Source organism: Rosa chinensis, chromosome 3 (assembly GCF_002994745.2).
Source record: "Rosa chinensis cultivar Old Blush chromosome 3, RchiOBHm-V2, whole genome shotgun sequence".
Classification (NCBI taxonomy): Eukaryota; Viridiplantae; Streptophyta; class Magnoliopsida; order Rosales; family Rosaceae; genus Rosa; species Rosa chinensis.
In genome coordinates, this window is record NC_037090.1 from 31,108,416 (window position 1) to 31,127,875 (window position 19,460).

Consider the following 19,460-nt stretch of genomic DNA (forward strand, 5'->3'; position numbering starts at 1 on the left):
GAGGAATTGTTTTAGTATACCTTGTGAAGCAAATATCTGCTTCCCTTTACTTTAATTATGAGATCACTTGAAACTTCAAAGGAAACTGCCAGCGGAAAAAGAAGAAGAAAAGAAATACAAGAGTCTTTTAGTAACAACCTTCTATTCATTAATGATGCAGCATATCTTAGAAATAATTTCATATTTAATCAGGTGTGTTTTTACCTTATAGTGTGACAAGTCATCAGTGCAACCAAGTTTCATAAACTTCATGACTGATTCCTTACTCTAGAAATTATCAGTGCAACCAAGACCTGGAATCACAGATAATTCATTTATATATGCATCCTTCCTCATCCAGATTTGAGGTTGATGTGTATTTCCACAGTTGTCACGCGCTGTACACACAGTTGAACAATCAACTTTGATACCTTTTATCAAATTTCGTAGGTTTAAAGATCTAACTTAAAAATACATTGCACTTGGTATTCTCGCACAAAATTTTAAATATGTAAATATGTGAAACTTGATGAACAATTGTATCCTAATGCAAGCCATCAAAAAGTCTGCATTTACACCCTATGTGAAAAGCAAAACTAATTAACCTCTGCCTTGCACTTTAAATTCCTTCAATTGATCCTCACAAAGTATAAAATCCAATAACCCAATTCAAAAATGCGCTGAACAACAGAAAACAATGGAAACAAAAAGCATGTACCATATACAACTGCCATTTCTTCATCAGGCTTCCTATCTGCTAATTCAAAGAACTCCTCAAGCGGGTGGCCGTCGTCCGAGCCATAGAAGCAGCACCAGAAACTTCTGATTTGGCTGCAGCAAACAATGTTTGCCTGAAATACCTTAATAGTAGACAGAGCATGAAAAACCATATGAAAAGGTATAATCACAATAATGGAAGCAAACAATGAACAAAATCAGACCAAAAATTACAATCAATAAAACAAAGATATTGTGCATTACAGACGCTAATACAATAATATAAACATATCCTTCATAAACAATCTTCCAATTCCTAAAGTCAACCACTAATTGAGAAAAATTTAATCCACATACAGGTACAGAAAGAAATAGACAACATTTCTGTGAAAGTTGTAGTTCAAATCCAGTAAACTTACATTCTTCTCCACTTGTATTCACTTGGAGCAAGACCGTCAAAGGCTTTCCCCTAATGCTAGAAACACAGTATTAGGTTTGCAATCTGCAAAACATTTAAAATAACTTAAAAACCAACCAAATCGCTATTAGTTTACCTTAGTATTGGGGGTATCATCGTCGCTGGAGCTGGAAGATGTGCAAATGAAAAGAGCAACTGCTAATTACTTAACGGTTCTAACCACCTCTGCCACCTCATTCAAGAAGCTGGATTCCTTACAGCCTCTTCTTTCAAGTACATCCTGCAGGAGAATATATGGATGCCATGAGCTATGCGTGCACAGCTTTGAAACATAGCCCAAAAGTGCAAGCTGGAAATGACCTTTACTGCATTTTTTGAGGTTAAAATCAAATAAAACATTTTACTGTATTTTTTGAGGTTAAAATAAAATAAAACATAAACTTTGAAACATATCCCAAAAGTGCAAGCTGGAAATTGCACTGGCTTGATAGACAGTAAAATTGCCAGTGGCAGAAGAAAAAGCAGGACAAAAGAAGATCATTCTCCTAAAGTTAGTTCTACATAACCTTGAACAAATCCAAGGTCCTCGATCAGCTTGTGGCGTACACATAGATCAGAACAAATAAAAGAGCTGCTCATAGAGAGTCAAAATGCATGCATATTACCCAAAACGCTGGCAAAGCAGATAATCTCCTCCAAGGCCCTCCATCATGATATGAGTTTCCCTCATTTCCAAGTATCTCTTCAGCCTGACCTGAATGGATAAACAATCATTGCATAATTAGGTAATAGCATAAGTGCCAATAACAGTACTGAGAAGAAGACTAAAATATCTACGTAATGAATAGAGACATGAGGTAAGTGAATGGCTGAAGAGGACAATATTCAATTGTGTGTGTGTGTGTGTACAGTGCATGTGTATGTAAATAAAAGGCCAGAGAATACCATAGCATAAACTCAGGCACATACCCAAAAAAATAAAAAAAATAAGAGCAACCTCAACCATCAAATAACAACATATATTTTACATTTTTACAGAAATCAGAGAACAGAAAAAAAATACGAAATAAGTAATGAGCACAACATAAGAGAATAAAAACAGGAAAGAGAGAATGTTACCTGATGCAGAGAGAGATGCCGAAAGTGAGACTCAACTTCTATAAACATAGTCCACACCTATAACAGCAGTAAATTAAAAACTATATATATATATATATATATATATATATATGTATGTATGTATGCAGAGTTGCAAATGCACCCAATCAAAATCAAATGCAGAAAAATACAGTACAAAGCCATTTAAAAAGAGCAGCACGTACTACCTTAATTTCAAGGACTAATCTAAAATTTGTGAAACTAGTTCAAAGAGAAGGAGGTAGAAACCTTGTTGTCTAACAGAGTAAAAGAACAAATTAATCATATGGTAAAGCCAATCGAATACAGTAGCAACCCAAGAAAAAATGAATCAAAAGCTTGAATCAAAGAATTTGAATCAGACAGTTTCCAGCTTTTAGACATAGAGTACAATTTTGTATATAGATGAAAAATCTAATAGAACTAAAATCTTACCAAGCTTTGAGTGACACTGATGTTGATGGGCGGTTTTGATGTCGGCAAAGAGGACAGAGTGATCTTGATGGAGGCTTCTCGAAATGAAAAAGTAGTCTGGATTATGGATTTGAACTATTTGGCAGTATATAGAAGTGTTTTATATGGACCTGGATAATGAAAAGTAAATTGGAAACGAACTGCAAGCATGGCTGGAAGTAGCCAGAAACACGTTGCTCTAGCTTGAACTGCATCTTTTCCAATGCTTCCGACAATTTTGGAATGAAGATTAATTATGAAAGAGATTGTAAATATATTTGGATATTTATTAACAAAGTACCATTAACTATAGTAATAAAATTATTCATAATTGTATCAATATATAATAATGTGACATATATTTAAAGGGATCATCTACCGTACATTAATGTATCGATATATTAAGTAGACTAGGGTCAATACAGAGGTAGACTAGCTCAGTACATGGGTAGACATGCATGGAGTTAGTCTACACTTGTACCGAGCTAGTCTACCTCTGTATTGAACCTAGTCTACTTGATGTATCGGTACATTAATGTATTGAAGTATTTTCCATATTTAAATTGATAAATTTTGCAAAACATCTTTATAAACTATATTTTTAGTGTATTTGTTTGGTATATTGTTATTATTATTTATCTGTTTAAGGATATCTCTATTTGTGTTTGGCCCAAACTCTAGGTTACTTGACCTAGTGGTAATAGGGTTTAATTAGAAGAATCTAAAGATTATCTTTCCTTGTATGATTCAGACTCTATGCATTGTAATCCTCTATATAAAGAGGCCCTTATTATCAATGAGAACACACAGCAAATTTCTCTCAATTTCTGATTCCCTAAAACACGTTATCAGCACGAGCTCTAACCCTAGCCCTAAAAACCCTATATCCCCCGCAGCTCCTACGCATCCCCGCAGCGGCTTCCCAACAAACCTCGCGGCATCCCTGCAGCATCCTCGCGGCATCCCCGCAGCGGCTCCGCAACAGACCTCGAGGCATCCCCGCAGGGGCTCCTCAACAGACCTCGCGGCATCTCCCAGCATCCTCGCGGCATCTCCGCAGTATCCTCACAGCCTCGCAGCGACCCTGCAGCATTCCTGCACAGACCAGCCGACAACTTTTCCGATCAAGATTTCCGGCAACTTTTCAAGGTAAACTTTTCTAAAAGTTTCCTTTTTTGAAGTTTTTCAATTTCTTCTTCTTTTTCTCGGGGACTTCAAACATCCCCTCTTCTACCCCCCTTTTCTTCTTCATAGGGGAGACAAATAGCCGAACTGTGGGGGTTCGTGTTCACTCCAAGCTTGGAGCTTGTAGGGTCCTCCAAACTCAGAGTTTGTTGAGAAGAAAACGATTGACCACATACATCGTTGTTTCGATCTAATCCAAAACCCCTCTTGGAATCGGATTTTTCTTGGAAGCGACTACACTCAGAAAATCCCTAATTTCTTAGAAGCGACTACGCTAAGAAATTTAATAGTTTTTCGTGGTAGCCTTTTTCGCTCCGAAACTAACCCTAATCTTGTGTTGTTTTTCAGGATGAGTTACCTGAACAAGTTGAACTTTGTTCCACTAGAGACAACTAGCGCTGGATACCATAGGTGGGTCCAAGATGTGCGCCAACATCTGAAGGCTGATGGACTTCTGGAAGCCATCCAAGAGCCTAGTCAGAACGTGCTCTCCATTGAGCAAGCTACTGCTTTTGAAGCAAATCAAGCTAAAGCCATCATTCTCATGACAAGGCACATGAATGACGCGCTCCAAAGTGAATAACTCAATGAGGAAGACCCAAGAAAGCTATGGGTTGAACTTGAGCAGCGATTTGGCAACGTTCGTGACTCCCTGCTTCCTGATGTGCGATGGCATAGCCTCCGCTTTTGTGATTTCAAGTTTGTGCTTGATTATAACTCGGAAGCTCTTCGTATCAAGTCTCTGATGGAGTTTTGTGGTCAAGCCATAACTGATACAATGTTGATCGAGAAAACTCTCTCTACCTTCCCCGTCTCTGCCCTGATGATTTCAAAGAATTATCGGATTGATGTGAAAGCAGGACGCATCACAAGATTTCATGAGCTCATTGGCGCCATGAACGTAGCTGAAAAGCACGACAACATTCTTGTGAAGAACTATAACGCTAGACCCGTGGGAACCAAGTCTATTCCGGAGTCTTACTATAGTCACGCCTCCAAGGGAGGACGCAAGGAGCGAAACCCTAAGAGTAGGGACAATTCTGGACGCTCTAGTCCATATTCTCGCCCTAAAGAGGAAGGAAATCGCCATGAGAGGTGTACACGGAACCGTGGAGGTCAACGTGTGAAGAGAGAGAGAGGCGGAGCCTCCGGCTATGGTGGTGGCGCCACCAAGAGTAATAGTCGTCCAAATCATGCACCAAAAGCATCTCGATCAAGGGAGCCTGACCATAAAGATGTTTGTCTTCGATGTGGATCAAGTGGACATTGGGCAAAGAAGTGTACTGCATCCCAGAATGTTGCAAACGCATACAAGACGTATCGTGAAGCAAGGGAGGCAAATTACATGGAACAAGAAGATCAAGATGGCGATCTCGATCTAAGGGTGGAAGACTACAAGGATCAAGACCCAGAAACTGGCGATTTTGATTAAGTCTTTTATTTTCCAAGAGATGTAGGCAATTGCCATATTATTGGATTAGATTTTCTTTGGTTAAAGAAACGATGATGTAATTCCGTTTGGCTTATTAATAAAAGTCGAGTTCTTTTCTTTCTGACTCCTTTTTAATTATGAGCCTTTCATTTTAGGAATGGATGAACAACAATGTCTTGCGGATAGTGCGATTACGCACACCATTCTACGATATAGGCAATTATTCTTGGAGATGTTGCCTACATATTCATCTGTGACTACGATGGCTGGGCCATCAAGCTTAGTTCAAGGACATGGAATGGCCCAATTCCTTTTGCCCAATGGCACCTTGATTAAAGTCACTGAAGCTCTCTACGCTCCTAAGGCAAATCGAACCTTATTGAGTTTTAAAGATATAAGAGCCAACGGATTCCATGCTGAAACACATAGTGAGAACGGAATAGAATTCCTTTGCATTACCTCTAATGATTGCGCAAGAAAGCGCATCTCAGAGAAGCTTATGTGTCAATCTAGTGGACTTTATGTCACTACAATTCGACCTATTGAATCCAATAATGTCATAAGAGAAGATCTCTTGGATTCTGACACATATTGGCTTTGGCATGACCGACTAGGGCACCCTGGTCGTGATATGATGCTCTGTATACTAAAGACTTTACACGGACATCCATTCTTCAAAGTGAGAAGAAGCAAGAATTGAAAATTGATTCATGGACTTAGCAAGACCGCAACAATTGCAGCTTCTGGCGCTGCAGCCTTCTTGGGGAGCCATAGGGCTGCCCAAGTCCCATGTGATGACGCTATCAATGGCGCCAACCATGAGCATGATGCCATGGTTGCCTCTCCTAGTGGCCATGACGCCATACACACCAATTTCCATGGCTCTAATGCCATGATGGGAGATGTAGTCACACATTTTGCTTCTCATCACGCTACAGACGCTCAGGCCCAACCAAAATCCTCATTGGTTGCTTCTAAGGCCCCTCGCTCATTTTGCAAAGCCTATTCATTTGGGAAATTAGGACCGAGATCGTCCTACGCAATGGATCCCAAAATACTCATTCTTTCTTACAGAGAATCCAAGGGGATATCTGTGGACCAATTCAACCATCATGCGGACCTTTTAAATACTTTATGGTATTGGTTGATGCGTCGACACGCTGGTCACATGTCGCGCTGTTGTCCACTCGAAATGCTGCTTATGCTAAACTCCTCGCCCAGATTATCCGTCTAAGGACTCACTACCCTGATCATCCTATTAAGTCGATCCAACTTGATAATGCGGGGGAGTTTACATCGAAAACGTTCGATGACTATTGCATGTCACTGGGGATTGATGTAGAGCATCCAGTTCCCCATGTACATACCCAAAATGGTCTCGCAGAAGCCGCTATCAAACGACTACAGATGATAGCACGGACATTGGTTATGCGCACCAATCTCCCTGTCTCTGCTTGGGGATATGCACTATTGCATGCAGCGACACTAATTCGTCTACAACCCACTGCAACCCAATCTTACTCTGCATTACAGCTAGTGACTGGGTACGAGCCTGATATCTCGCACTTACGCATTTTTGGGTGTGCCATTTATGTGCCTATTACGCCGCCACAACGTACTAAGATGGGTCCACAACGACTAATGATTGCGAACAAAGGTGCATCTTAGAGAAGTTTATGTGTTTCTCTAGTGAACTCTATATCACTATTCGAACTATTAAATCCAATAAAGTTATGAGAGAAGATCTCTTGGATTTAGACACATATTGGCTTTGTCACGATAGGATAGGTCATCATAGTCATGATATGATGATCTGTCTACTAAAGACTTCACACAGACATCTATTTTCTCGAGCGAAATGAAGCATGAATCAACAGTTGATTCCTGGACTAAGTGTGACCGTCGTCACTACCATCCACCACCAGCCTAGGGCTGGCATAGTCCTTATCCATGATGCCATGGATAGCGTAATCATGGTGATGACACCCCAGGTGATGTTGCAATCACAAACTTTACTTCAAATAGCGTTTCAGACGCTTAGGCCTAACCAAAATCCTCATTGGTTGCTTCTAAGGCCCCTCGCTCATTTTGCAAAGCCTATTCATTTGGGAAATTAGGACCGAGATCGTCCTACGCAATGGATCCCAAAATACTCATTCTTTCTTACAGAGAATCCAAGGGGATATCTGTGGACCAATTCAACCATCATGCGGACCTTTTAAATACTTTATGGTATTGGTTGATGCGTCGACACGCTGGTCACATGTCGCGCTGTTGTCCACTCGAAATGCTGCTTATGCTAAACTCCTCGCCCAGATTATCCGTCTAAGGACTCACTACCCTGATCATCCTATTAAGTCGATCCAACTTGATAATGCGGGGGAGTTTACATCGAAAACGTTCGATGACTATTGCATGTCACTGGGGATTGATGTAGAGCATCCAGTTCCCCATGTACATACCCAAAATGGTCTCGCAGAAGCCGCTATCAAACAACTACAGATGATAGCACGGACATTGGTTATGCGCACCAATCTCCCTGTCTCTGCTTGGGGATATGCACTATTGCATGCAGCGACACTAATTCGTCTACAACCCACTGCAACCCAATCTTACTCTGCATTACAGCTAGTGACTGGGTACGAGCCTGATATCTCGCACTTACGCATTTTTGGGTGTGCCATTTATGTGCCTATTACGCCGCCACAACGTACTAAGATGGGTCCACAACGACTAATGGGCATATTCTCCAACCATCGTCCACTACCTTGAATCTTTGACAGGCGATCTCTTTACCTCTAGATTTGCGGATTGTCACTTTGATGAGACAGTCTTCCCATCGTTAGGGGGAGATAAGAACACAGATGTTCAACATGAACTACAGGAATTGTCGTGGTCTGTCCCCACTATGTCTCATCTCGATCCCCGTACCGCACAGTCTGAACTTGAAGTGAGAAGAATAATCGAGCTCCAGAACGTAGCAGACACTCTGCCTTATGCGTTTTCTGATGTTGCCAAAGTGACAAGATCACACATACCTGCTGCAAACGTGCCTGCAAGGATTGATGTCCTAAATACTGGACATCACGCTACTCCTGTGACACCAGGAGATGGCGCCATTGCCTAGCATGGCAATGATGTGGCATCTATGGCCGCAGGTCCCGCAAGGAAGCGCGGTAGACCAATTGGTTCGAAGGATACTCGCCCTAGAAAGAGAGCGAATGAGGCACAAACAAATTCTTTGATCATCGATTCTCAAAATCTGTCCCATGAGAATGTTTCGGATTACGATTATGTCCAAGAGACATCATTGGGAGACGCCTCAATGTCAGAACCTATCCATGAGAACGTAGAGATCTCTGTAAATTACACTAGTGTACATGGGATGTGGGAAAGAAACTCCATCATCATTGATGATGTATTCGCGTATTCAGTGGTGCGCATAAGATTATTGAGACCGATGACATCGAACCACACTCCGTTGATGAATGCCAACGTAGAGCTGATTGGCCAAAATGGAAAGATGCGATCCAGGCAGAACTTGATTCTCTAGTGAAAAGAAAGGTATTTGGCAAAGTTGCATAAATACCACCCAACACCAAACTAGTTGGTCACAAATGGGTATTCGTTAGAAAGCCCAATGAGAGAAACGAGATTGTAAGGTACAAAGCTCGCCTTTTGGCGCAAGGCTTCTCACAACGCCCTGGAATCAACTACGAGGAGACCTATTCTCCCGTAATGGACGTCATTACGTTCCTCTACCTTGTCAGTTTGGTAGTTCCTGAAAAACTGAGCTTATGGATGTGGTTACTGCGTATCTATATGGGGATCTATATACAGAGATATACATGAAGATCCCAGATGGAATTCAGTTACCCAAATCAAGTGGCTCTAAACCACGGAGCGCGTTTGCGATTAGATTGAAACGCTCACTATATGGATTGAAACAATCCGGATGGATGTGTTATAACCGTCTAAGTGACTACTTGATTGGAAATGGATATGTCAACAATGAACTATGCCCATGTGTGTTCATAAAAATGACAAGTTCCGGATTTGCAATAGTAGCGGTTTAAGTCGATGACATGAACATAATTGGCACCCTAAAAGAGTTGAGGGAAACCGCTGAACACTTGAAATCCGAGTTTGAGATGAAAAATCTTGGGAAAACACGGTTTTGCCTCGGTTTAGAACTTGAGCACCATAGAGATGGTATCCTGATTCATCAATCAGCTTATACCCAAAAGATGCTTAGGCGTTTCAACACTGACAAGATTAAGCCTTCAAGCACCCCAATGATCGTTCGTAGTCTTGATCCAAAAAAAGATCCATTGCGTCTAAAAGATGACGACAAAGAAGTGCTAGAGGAGTGCCCTACCTAAGTGCAATAGGTGCATTATTGTACTTAGCACAATGCACAAGACCGGATATCTCATTCGCTGTGAACTTGCTAGCTAGATATAGCTCTGCGCCAACACGACGCCATTGGACTGGTGTTAAAGATATCTTTCGATACCTAAGTGGTACGATCGATATGAGCTTGTTCTATCCTTACAGAGAGAAGATGGATTCGGACCCATCAAGTGCCAGGGACGCCACACATGGTGGACTGCGTTCCCTCTCCCCAACCCAAAACGATATAAGTGTTTTGGAAGGTTTTGCTGATGTTGGGTACCTCTCTGACCCACACAAAGGTCGTTCCCAAACTGGCTATGTTTTCACCATGGGAAAGACCGCGATATGTTGGAGGTCTACAAAGCAGACCTTAGTCGCTACCTCTTCGAATCATGCAGAGATTATTGCTCTTCACGAAGCAGTTCGTGAATGTATATGGCTTCGATCCATAGTTACGCATGTTCGAAGCAATTGTGGTCTAAAGTCTACCACAGATGAGCCAACGAGCATTTATGAGGATAATGCTGCTTGCATTGAACAAATGAAGCAAGGCTACATCAAAGGCGACAACACCAAGCACATATCGCCTAAATTCTTCTACAATCAGCAACAACAGAATCTCCTCAAGATCAAAGTGAACCAGGTTCGATCTGAGGAAAATGCGGCAGACTTGTTTACTAAGTTATTGCCCAAATCCACGTTCGAGAAACATGTGGCAAGAATTGACTTGCAGAAATTATCTGAACTCCCATGATCGTAATCATCAGGGGGAGGCGCAGACATCAGGGGGAGATGTCTACATGTTCGTCTCGAATCGTGAAGGGTGTGTTGTGCTCTTTTCCCCCTTCGACCGAGGTTATTTTTGTCCCACTGGGTTTTTGTTACTCGACAAGGTTTTTAACGAGGCAACGAGAGAAGCACCTCGTTTGGACAACACAAGGGGTAGTGTTTAAGGATATCTCTATTTGTGTTTGGCCCAAACTCTAGGTTACTTGACCTAGTGGTAATAGGGTTTAATTAGAAGAATCTAAAGATTATCTTTCCTTGTATGATTCAGACTCTATGCATTGTAATCCTCTATATAAAGAGGCCCCTATTATCAATGAGAACACACAGCAAATTTCTCTCAATTTCTGATTCCCTAAAACATTATCAAAATTTTCAAACCATTTATTGATGTAACTCTTGAAAGTGCAACAGATAATTGTCCATGAGTAAAAACAGGTTTAGGCAAATATATACCGACTTGATTTAGCGATTGACCTTGGCTTTTATTAATTGTCATAGCATATATAACATGGTCTAACTGGAAATTGACGTCTTTTAAAAATAAATGGTCATTTATATCCAGTTGCTGTAAGAACAATTTTAGGTATACAATTTTTTTGTTATGTATAATTTCCTGTCAATATTTTAGCTTCTATTAATCGATCAAATAAATTTGTGACTATTAATCTTGTATCATTGCATAATCCAGAAACTTGATTTAAATTTCTTAACAACATGATTGGCATTCCGATCTTTAATGTTAATTTATGTGATGGTAATCCAGTGAATTCGAGTTTATTCAAAAATTCAATGGGATACAAAAGATCAATATTTTCATTGTTTTTAGAATTTGATAAAATGGTGTCTGAACTTAAATAAGTAGTCACATCACCCGGTAATAGATTTATAGCATAATCATTTATATCATGCACAACAGCATTTCGTGGTGTTACTATTGCACGTTCTTTTAAATAATCAAATTTATTGTAATTGGTCTTAAAATTTGAATAAGTTGCAGAAAAAATTGCTTCTATTGAATTTGTATAAGTATGAATAAGTATATTATTTGGAATTTCGATCCAAGATGTATCTTTATCATTTTCATAATCAACTGAATTATTTTACCCTCTCCGATTTGTAATAACCAGTGTGCAAAATCTGAAATATTTTTTTTGTCCACATCAGTTAACTTTCTTCTTGATAATCTCATATTTTCTGTTAAATGGAATATTTTAAATGATTGCCAAATATATGAATAGTTTAATGAAGCCTCAATTACTTGCTCTTTAGTTCCTCCTGCTATGACAGGTGAAATTTGTCTAAAATCTCCTCCTAATAAAATAGGCTTGCCACCAAATAGTTTATCAACTTGTGTATTATTTGCATTTGATAGAATATCTAGTAAAGATTTATGGGGCCGTGACCACTTACCCAATTTCAGCTTAGAAATTGCCCACTTACTCCACTAAGAGTTTTTTAACCCCACCTACCCAATCTAACATCTTTTGACAATTTTGCCCCTATTATTAAATTTTCACTCTCTCCTCTCAGTCTCTCTCTCTCTTCCCCCCCTCTTCGATCCATTTTCTCTCTCCTCCCTCCCCCCTCACCGATTTCTCTCTCTCTCTCTCTCTCTCTCTCTCTCTCTCTCTCTCTCTCTCTCTCTCTCTCTCTCTCTCTCTCTCTCTCTCTCTATTTCTCTATTCTCACCTCCGGTGAGGCGTCAAACTTCGGATTAGAGCTTTCTCTCTCCGGTGCAGCAGTGCGGCGTTGAACTCCGGATCATGCCTGAAGCTCTCTCTCCGGTGCGGTGGTGCGGCGTCGAACTCCGGATCACGCCTGAAGCTCTCTCTCTCCACCGGCACGCCTGAAGCTTTCTCTTCACCTCCGGTGCGGTGTCGAACTCCAGAATCACGCCTGAAGCTCCGGTCGGAGCTACCGGAGTTTAACTAAGTCTAGATGCAGAGCATCGACGAGGCTATCGTCGGTGGCGAGGTCGATAACAGGTTGGTGTAGACCACTGCTCTGCTTATGCTGCTCTTCGCAATTCCCTCCACTGCTTCTGCTACGGGTCTCGGGCCTCACCCATCGAAGTCGGAGAAGGGAGATATGCAACCGTCGAAGTCAAAGATGGGAGGAGAAGAAGAAGTGGGTGCCCAGAGCATTTTCTGGGTGCCAGAATCCAACCAGCTCATTTCGCAAGTCAAGGATTCAGTTGCTTCAGTTGGTTGACTCTGATAGGTCCTTGTGGTTGTATTCAAGATAGGTTGCGTAAGTCCTACTGCTACGTTCACTTTCAAAAGGGACTGACGTCCTTGTTATTGTTTTGCTGTATATGAAATTCACCCAATTTTTAAATCATAATTAAATTAGTATACGATTTTAACATTTTGGTTGGAAGTGGTTATATACACAATGTCAAATTACAAGGTCATTTGACAATATGGGTTGTTGCTAGAAGTTATTGTTTTGTTTATTATGATTTGGTTGGGCAATAATAAGATCATTAGTGGGAAATAAAACGATTATTGGAAGATAATAATAAGATTATTGGGGGGCAATAGACAGATTATTGTCCCCCAATAATTTCTTAACTGTGGTTAATTAATCACTGAAATTAGAGTTTTGATAAGTCTTATGTTGTTTTGAGTTTATTAAAGTACAATAATCTGTCAGTGATAGAAACTGGTGATTTTTGGGGTGGTCTATTGGGAGGCAATAGACAGATTATTGCCCCGCAATAATGTCTTAACTGTGGTTCATTTATTACAGGTCATTTCAACAAAATGTTGCTAGATTCATTAACCAAAATAATTAGGTTTATTGGGGGGGGGGGGGGGGGGGGTCATAATATGATTATTAGGGGGTAATAAAATCAGATGCCGGAATCTGGTCACCAGTCCGGCAGTCGGATTCGGGATTCCGGTGACTGGTTGTCGGATTTCGGTCACTGGACGCCGGACTCCGGAGACCGCGGCCGGCCACTGGTCACCGGAGCACAGCAAGGTGGAGGATGACTTCTCTCTCTAAGTGAGAAAGAATGAGAGGGCAAAAAAGTCCTAAAAATAAATAAAAAGAATAAAAAAGAATTAATTGGGTATTAGGGAAATAATCCCTTACAGTGTTTTGGGTAAATGGGGTTAAAAAACTGTTAGTGGAGCAAGTGGGCAATTTTTAAGCTGAAATTGGGTAAATGATCATTTCCCCAAGATTTATCTAATGATTCAAAATAATATTTGTGGCATATTGGAGCTTCATCCCAAATAATTAATTTTTTTTTTGTCAATTAATTTAGCAAGGTGAGTACCTTTTTTTATTGGACATATTGATAAATGGTCAAGTAAATCCTTATTTGTGTGTCTGGCCCAAACCCTAGGTTACTTGACCTAGTGGTAATAGGGTTTAATTAGAATGATCTAGATATTCCTATTCAATGTATGATTACATTTCCTTGTATGATTTGGATTCTATGCATTGTAATCCTCTATATAAAGAGACCCTTATTATCAATGAGAATACACAGCGATTTTCTCTCAATTCTCGTTTCTCTAAAACACGTTATCAACACAAAGCCCTAACCCTGAAACAAATAGTCAAACCCTGATTCAAGAAGCTAAAAACCTTGAACCCGAATACAAAATCTTGAAGCGTTTTCTGCCTCCACCTCACACCTTGAAGCACTCGATCTCAGGGGTCCAAAACCGGCAGTGCTACCCCAAGAACCGGCCGGAAACCTACCGAACCGGCCACCGGAAGCTCTATACAACCCGCAGCAAATATTCCACCGGTTCACGACCTTCCAGACCTCCAATTGCTACCAAATTTTTATAGAATCAGAGCCTCTGTATCACAATCCGGGAACTGGAAAAAAATTTCCCCTAAATCGGGCTAAAAATACATGAACCGGCCATATGAGGAACTGCACCCTTGAACCGGCAGAAGCAGAAAAGAAAAGAAGAAGAAAGAGAGAAGAAAAAAGCAGCCCAGCCCAGAAGGAAGAAGACAAAGCCCAGAAGAAGTCAAAGCCTAGCCCACTAACACAGGCCCACTGACATCAGCCTGCCACGTCAGTATCAGCACCACGTCAGCACCAGAGCCAAGTCAGTCCACCGGTCAACCATCCGGTCAACGCCGGTTGATCGTTTCCGGTCAACTTTCCGGCCAGTTTTCCACCGACTTTCAGGCTAAATTTCCCGGCGACCTATTTCGAGGTAATTTTTACTAAACGTTCTCGTTTTTTTAGAGTTTTTAATTCAATTTCTCTTCTTTTTCGGGGACTTGCAACCTCCCTTCTTCTACCCCCCTTTCTTCATCATAGGGGAGACCAAATTAAGCCAAACTGTGGGGGTTCGTGCTCACTCCAAGCTAAGAGCTTATTGAGATCTCCAAACTTAGAGTTTGTAGAGAATTTATGATCGACCACTTACGTCATTGTTTCGATCTAATCCAATACCTCTTGGAATTTAATTTCTTGGAAGCGATTACGCTCAGAAATTTTATATGTTTTCGTAGTAGCCTTTTACGCTCCGAAACTAACTCTAATTTCTTGTTCTCTTTCAGGATGAGTAACTTGAACAAATTGGACTTTGCTCCATTGGGAATAACATGCTCTGGATATCACAGGTGGGTTCATGATGTCCGCCAGCATCTCAAGGCCGATAGAATCCTGGATATGATTCTCGAGCCTAGCCAGGACGTGCTAACTATTGAGCAAGCTCAAGCTTTGGAAGCAAATAGAGCAGCTTTAGAGGCAAATAAGACGAAAGTCGTCATCCTAATGACTCATCATATGGATGATTCGCTCCAGTACGAGTGCATGAATGAAGAAGACCCAAGAAGGCTGTGGGTATCACTCGAAGAAAGATTTGGCAACGTCCGTGACTCCCTGCTTCCTGACCTAAAAGTGAGATGGCATAGCCTCTGCTTCTGTGATTTCAAGTCAGTTCTTGACTACAACTCGGAAGCACTTCGCATTAAATCCTTAATGGAATTCTGTCGTAAAGAGATCACAAATGCGATGTTGATTAAGAAGACTCTCTATACCTTCCCCGTCTCTGCATTGATGGTTACTAAGAACTATCGAATCGATGTTACTGCAGGACGGATCACAAGGTTTCATGAGCTCATTAGAGCTATGAATGTCGCTGAAAAGCATGACAACATCCTTGTGAAGAACTATAATTCAAGATCCGTGGAAACAGAGCATATTCTGGAATTCAATTATAGTCACGCCCCAAAGAGAGGGCGCCAAGAGCGAAACCCTAATCTTAGGGATACATTTGGACGTTCTAGTCCATATAATCGCTCAACTTGGTAAGGTAATCGCCAAAATAGGTAAACACGGAACCGAAGAGGTCAACGTGGAAAAAGAGAGGGAGGCAATGCCTCTGGCCATGTTGGTGGCGCCACCAACACTAAGAGCCATCTAAATGACACTTTCAAAGCGCCTTAATCAATGGAGTTTGAGCAAAGAGATGTATGTTCTCGATGTAGAGTATCTAATCATTGGGCACACATTTGTAGAGCTCGTGAAGAAATTGTCACCGCCTACAAAGCATATTGTGAAGCAAGAAAAGCTCACAATGTGGAACAAGAAGATCAAGAAGATGATCTAGGGTGAAGGGTTGAAGACTACAAATCTGGCTGGGATCAATAGATCGCCAATTCTGTTTAAGTCTTTATTTTTCCAAGAGATGTAATAGGCAATTACCATATATTTTTGTAGTAAATGCCAATGGTTTAGTTTTTCTTCAAAGTAGGCTCACCCAAAGTAAGTGTGATGTCTAGGAAGGTTTTGAGATTAGTGGTACTTAAGCGAGCCTTGCTCCACCGATATCTCTCTACTCACTTGGTCACATTTATTTTGGAATTACCGAAAGAAGTTAGACGACTACCATTGTTTTGCATTAGCTAGCATTTTGGATTAGATTTTCTCTGGTCAAAGAGACAATGATGTAACTCTGTTGGCATGAATAAAATTTTTTGTTCTTTTCATTATGACTCAATTTTGATTCTGAGCATATTACTTTGTGACTACGATGGCTAGGCCATCGGTATTAATTCAAGGACATGGAATAGCCCAAGTTCCACTTGCCAAATGGTACCTTGATTACTGTCACAGAAACTCTCTACGCTCTTAGGGAAAATCGTACCCTATAGCCAACGGATTCCATGCGAAAATGCATGTAGAGAACGGAAATTAGTTCCTTCGCAATACCTCTAACTATTGTGAACAAAGGCGCATCTTAGAGAAGTTTATGTGTCTCTCTAGTGGACTCTATGTCAATATTCAAGCTATTAAATCCAATAAAGTTTTGAGAGAAGATCTCTTGAATTTAGACACATATTGGCTTTGTCACGACAGGATAGGTCATCCTGGTCATGATATGATTATCCGTCTACTAAAGACTTCACATGGACATCTTTTCTCTTGAGCAAAATGAAGCATTAATCAAAAGTTGATTCCTGGACTAAATGTGACCGACACTGTTGCCTAGGGCACCGCCTCCGTCTACCACCAGCCTAGGGCTGGCACAGTCCTTATCCATGACACCATGAATGGCATCCATCATGGTGATGGCTCCCCAGTTGATGCTGCAATCACCAACTTGCTTCAAATAGCATTTCAGATGCTCAGGCCTAACCAAAATTCTTATTGGTTGCTTCTAATGCCTCTCGCTCGTTTTACAAAGCCTGTTCCTTAGGGATTTTAGGACTGAGACTGTCCTATGCAAATGATATGAAAATACTCATCATGTTCTTACATAGAATCCATGGGGATTCTGTGGACTAGTTCAACCAACTTGCGGACGTTTAAATATCTCATGATATTGGTTGACACGCAAACATGCTGGTCACGTGTTGTGCCATTGTCCACCTGTAAATGCTGCTTATGCTACACTTCTAGCACAAATCATATGACAACGGGCTCACTCCCCTGATCATCCTCTTCCGTCAATTGGAGTTTACATCGAAGACTTTCGATGGTTATTGCATTGAGACTAATGTTGAACATTATATTATCATGAATACACCCAATTGGTCTCGCGGAAACGACCACGATGGTAGTCCAGACATTGGTAATGTGCACTAATTTCCTTATATCCGCTTGGGATGATGCAATATCGCATGCAGCTATGCTAATTCGTCTACGACCCACCGCCACTCAATGTACCTCTGCATTACAGCTAGTGACTGGGTACAAGTATCGTACTTACACATATTTGAGTGTGCCTTTATGTGCTAATTGTGCCGCCACAGCGCTCTATAATGGGTCCTTACAGACGAATGGGTAACTCAGTTGGATTTGAGACTCCAACAATTGTCTGCCACTTAATGTCCTTGCATGACGATCTCCTTACCGCTAGATTTGCGGATGTCACTTTGATGAGACAGTCTTCCCGTCGTTAGGGGGAGATAAGAACACGGATGTTCAGCAGGAACGATAGGAATTGTCGTGACATGTCCCCAATATGTCTCATCTCGATCCCTGTTAAAGTGACAAGATCACACAAATATGCTGCAAACATGTCTGCAAGGAATGATGTCCCTACGAGAGGACGTAGAGCCACCCTACACGGAGGTAGGCATGGCGCCAATGCCAAAGAGAGTGGCACTCTGGCGTTATAGGCTATGGGCCCAGCTAGGATGCGTGGGATGCCTGTGAGCTCGAAGGATACTTTAGCACATTCCAATCCTTTGATCATCGACACTCAAAATCCGTCTCATAAGAATCTTCCGGGTTATGGTTATCGTTGGGGGATGCCTCAATGGCAGAACTTATTCCTGAGAATATAGAGCTCTTTGAAAATTACACTAGTGTACATGAGACGTGGGATAGAAACTCCATCATAATTGATGATGTAGTTGCGCATTTTGTTATGCATGAGTTTGTTTGAGTCCGATAACATCAAACCATGCTCCATTGATGAATGAATTCCAACGTAGAGAGATTTGGCCTAAATGGAAAGATGTGATCCAGGTTAAGTTCGATTCTCTAACGAAGAGGAAGGTTTTTGAGCTAGTGATGCCAACACCTCGTAACATAAAACCTGTTGACTAATGGGTCTTCATTAGAAAGCGTGATGAAAAAAAGATATGGCAATCTCACCTTATGGAGCAAGACTTCTCACAAAACGCCCTGGAATTGACTACGATGAGACATATTCTCTCGTAATAGATGTCATTGCACTCCACTACCCTATCAGTTTGGTAGTTTCCGAATAACTGATTATGCACCTCACAAATGTGGTCACTACTTATCTCTATAGGGATCTAGATACGGAATGTACATGAAGGTTAATGGTGAACTTTATTTACCCAAGTCAAGTGGCTCTAGACAACGGAGTATGTTTACAATAAGGTTGAAACGCTCATTAAGATGACTACTTGATTGGAAAGGGATATGCCCACGCGTTTCTATAACAAGTTTCGGATTCTATTGCGGTTTATGTTGGATATAATCTTCATTGGAAGCCCTTAAAAAGTTAAGGGAAACTGCTGAACACTTGAAATCCGAGTTTGAGATGAAGGATTTTGGGAGAACACGATTATGTCTCGGTTTGGAATTTGAGCATTGTGTTGATAGATGCTTAGGCATTTTGACAAGGTCAAGCCTTCAAGCACCCCCATGATCGTCTGTAGTCTTGATTATGAAAAGGATCCTCTTCATTCAAATGATGATGATGAAGATGCGCTAGGGGCAGAAATGTCCTAGTTAAGTACAATAGGCGCATTGTTGTACTTAGCTTGAATAATGCACAAGACCGGACATCTCATTTGCCATGAACTTATTAGCTAGATATAGCTCTGCGCCAACGCAACGCCATTGGATTGATGTAAAAGATATCTTTCGGTACTTGAGATGTACGATTGATATGGGCTTGTTCTATCCCTATAGAGAGATGATGGATTCGGACCCATCACACACTAGGAACGCCGCCAACACTGGCCTGCTTCCTCTATCCCCATCCCAAA

The 19,460-nt window shown here is 41.1% G+C and overlaps 1 long non-coding RNA gene across 1 annotated transcript; it reads right to left on the reverse strand.

Moving 5' to 3' along the window:
- Nucleotides 1-392: 392 nt before the first annotated feature.
- LOC112195368 lies at nucleotides 393-2,643 on the reverse strand. Its single transcript, XR_005808181.1, has 6 exons — nucleotides 2,501-2,643; nucleotides 2,234-2,290; nucleotides 1,681-1,868; nucleotides 1,251-1,394; nucleotides 1,116-1,171; nucleotides 393-830 (listed from the first exon to the last, which is right to left on the reverse strand). It is a non-coding gene; the product is annotated as an uncharacterized LOC112195368 (long non-coding RNA).
- Nucleotides 2,644-19,460: the final 16,817 nt, after the last annotated feature.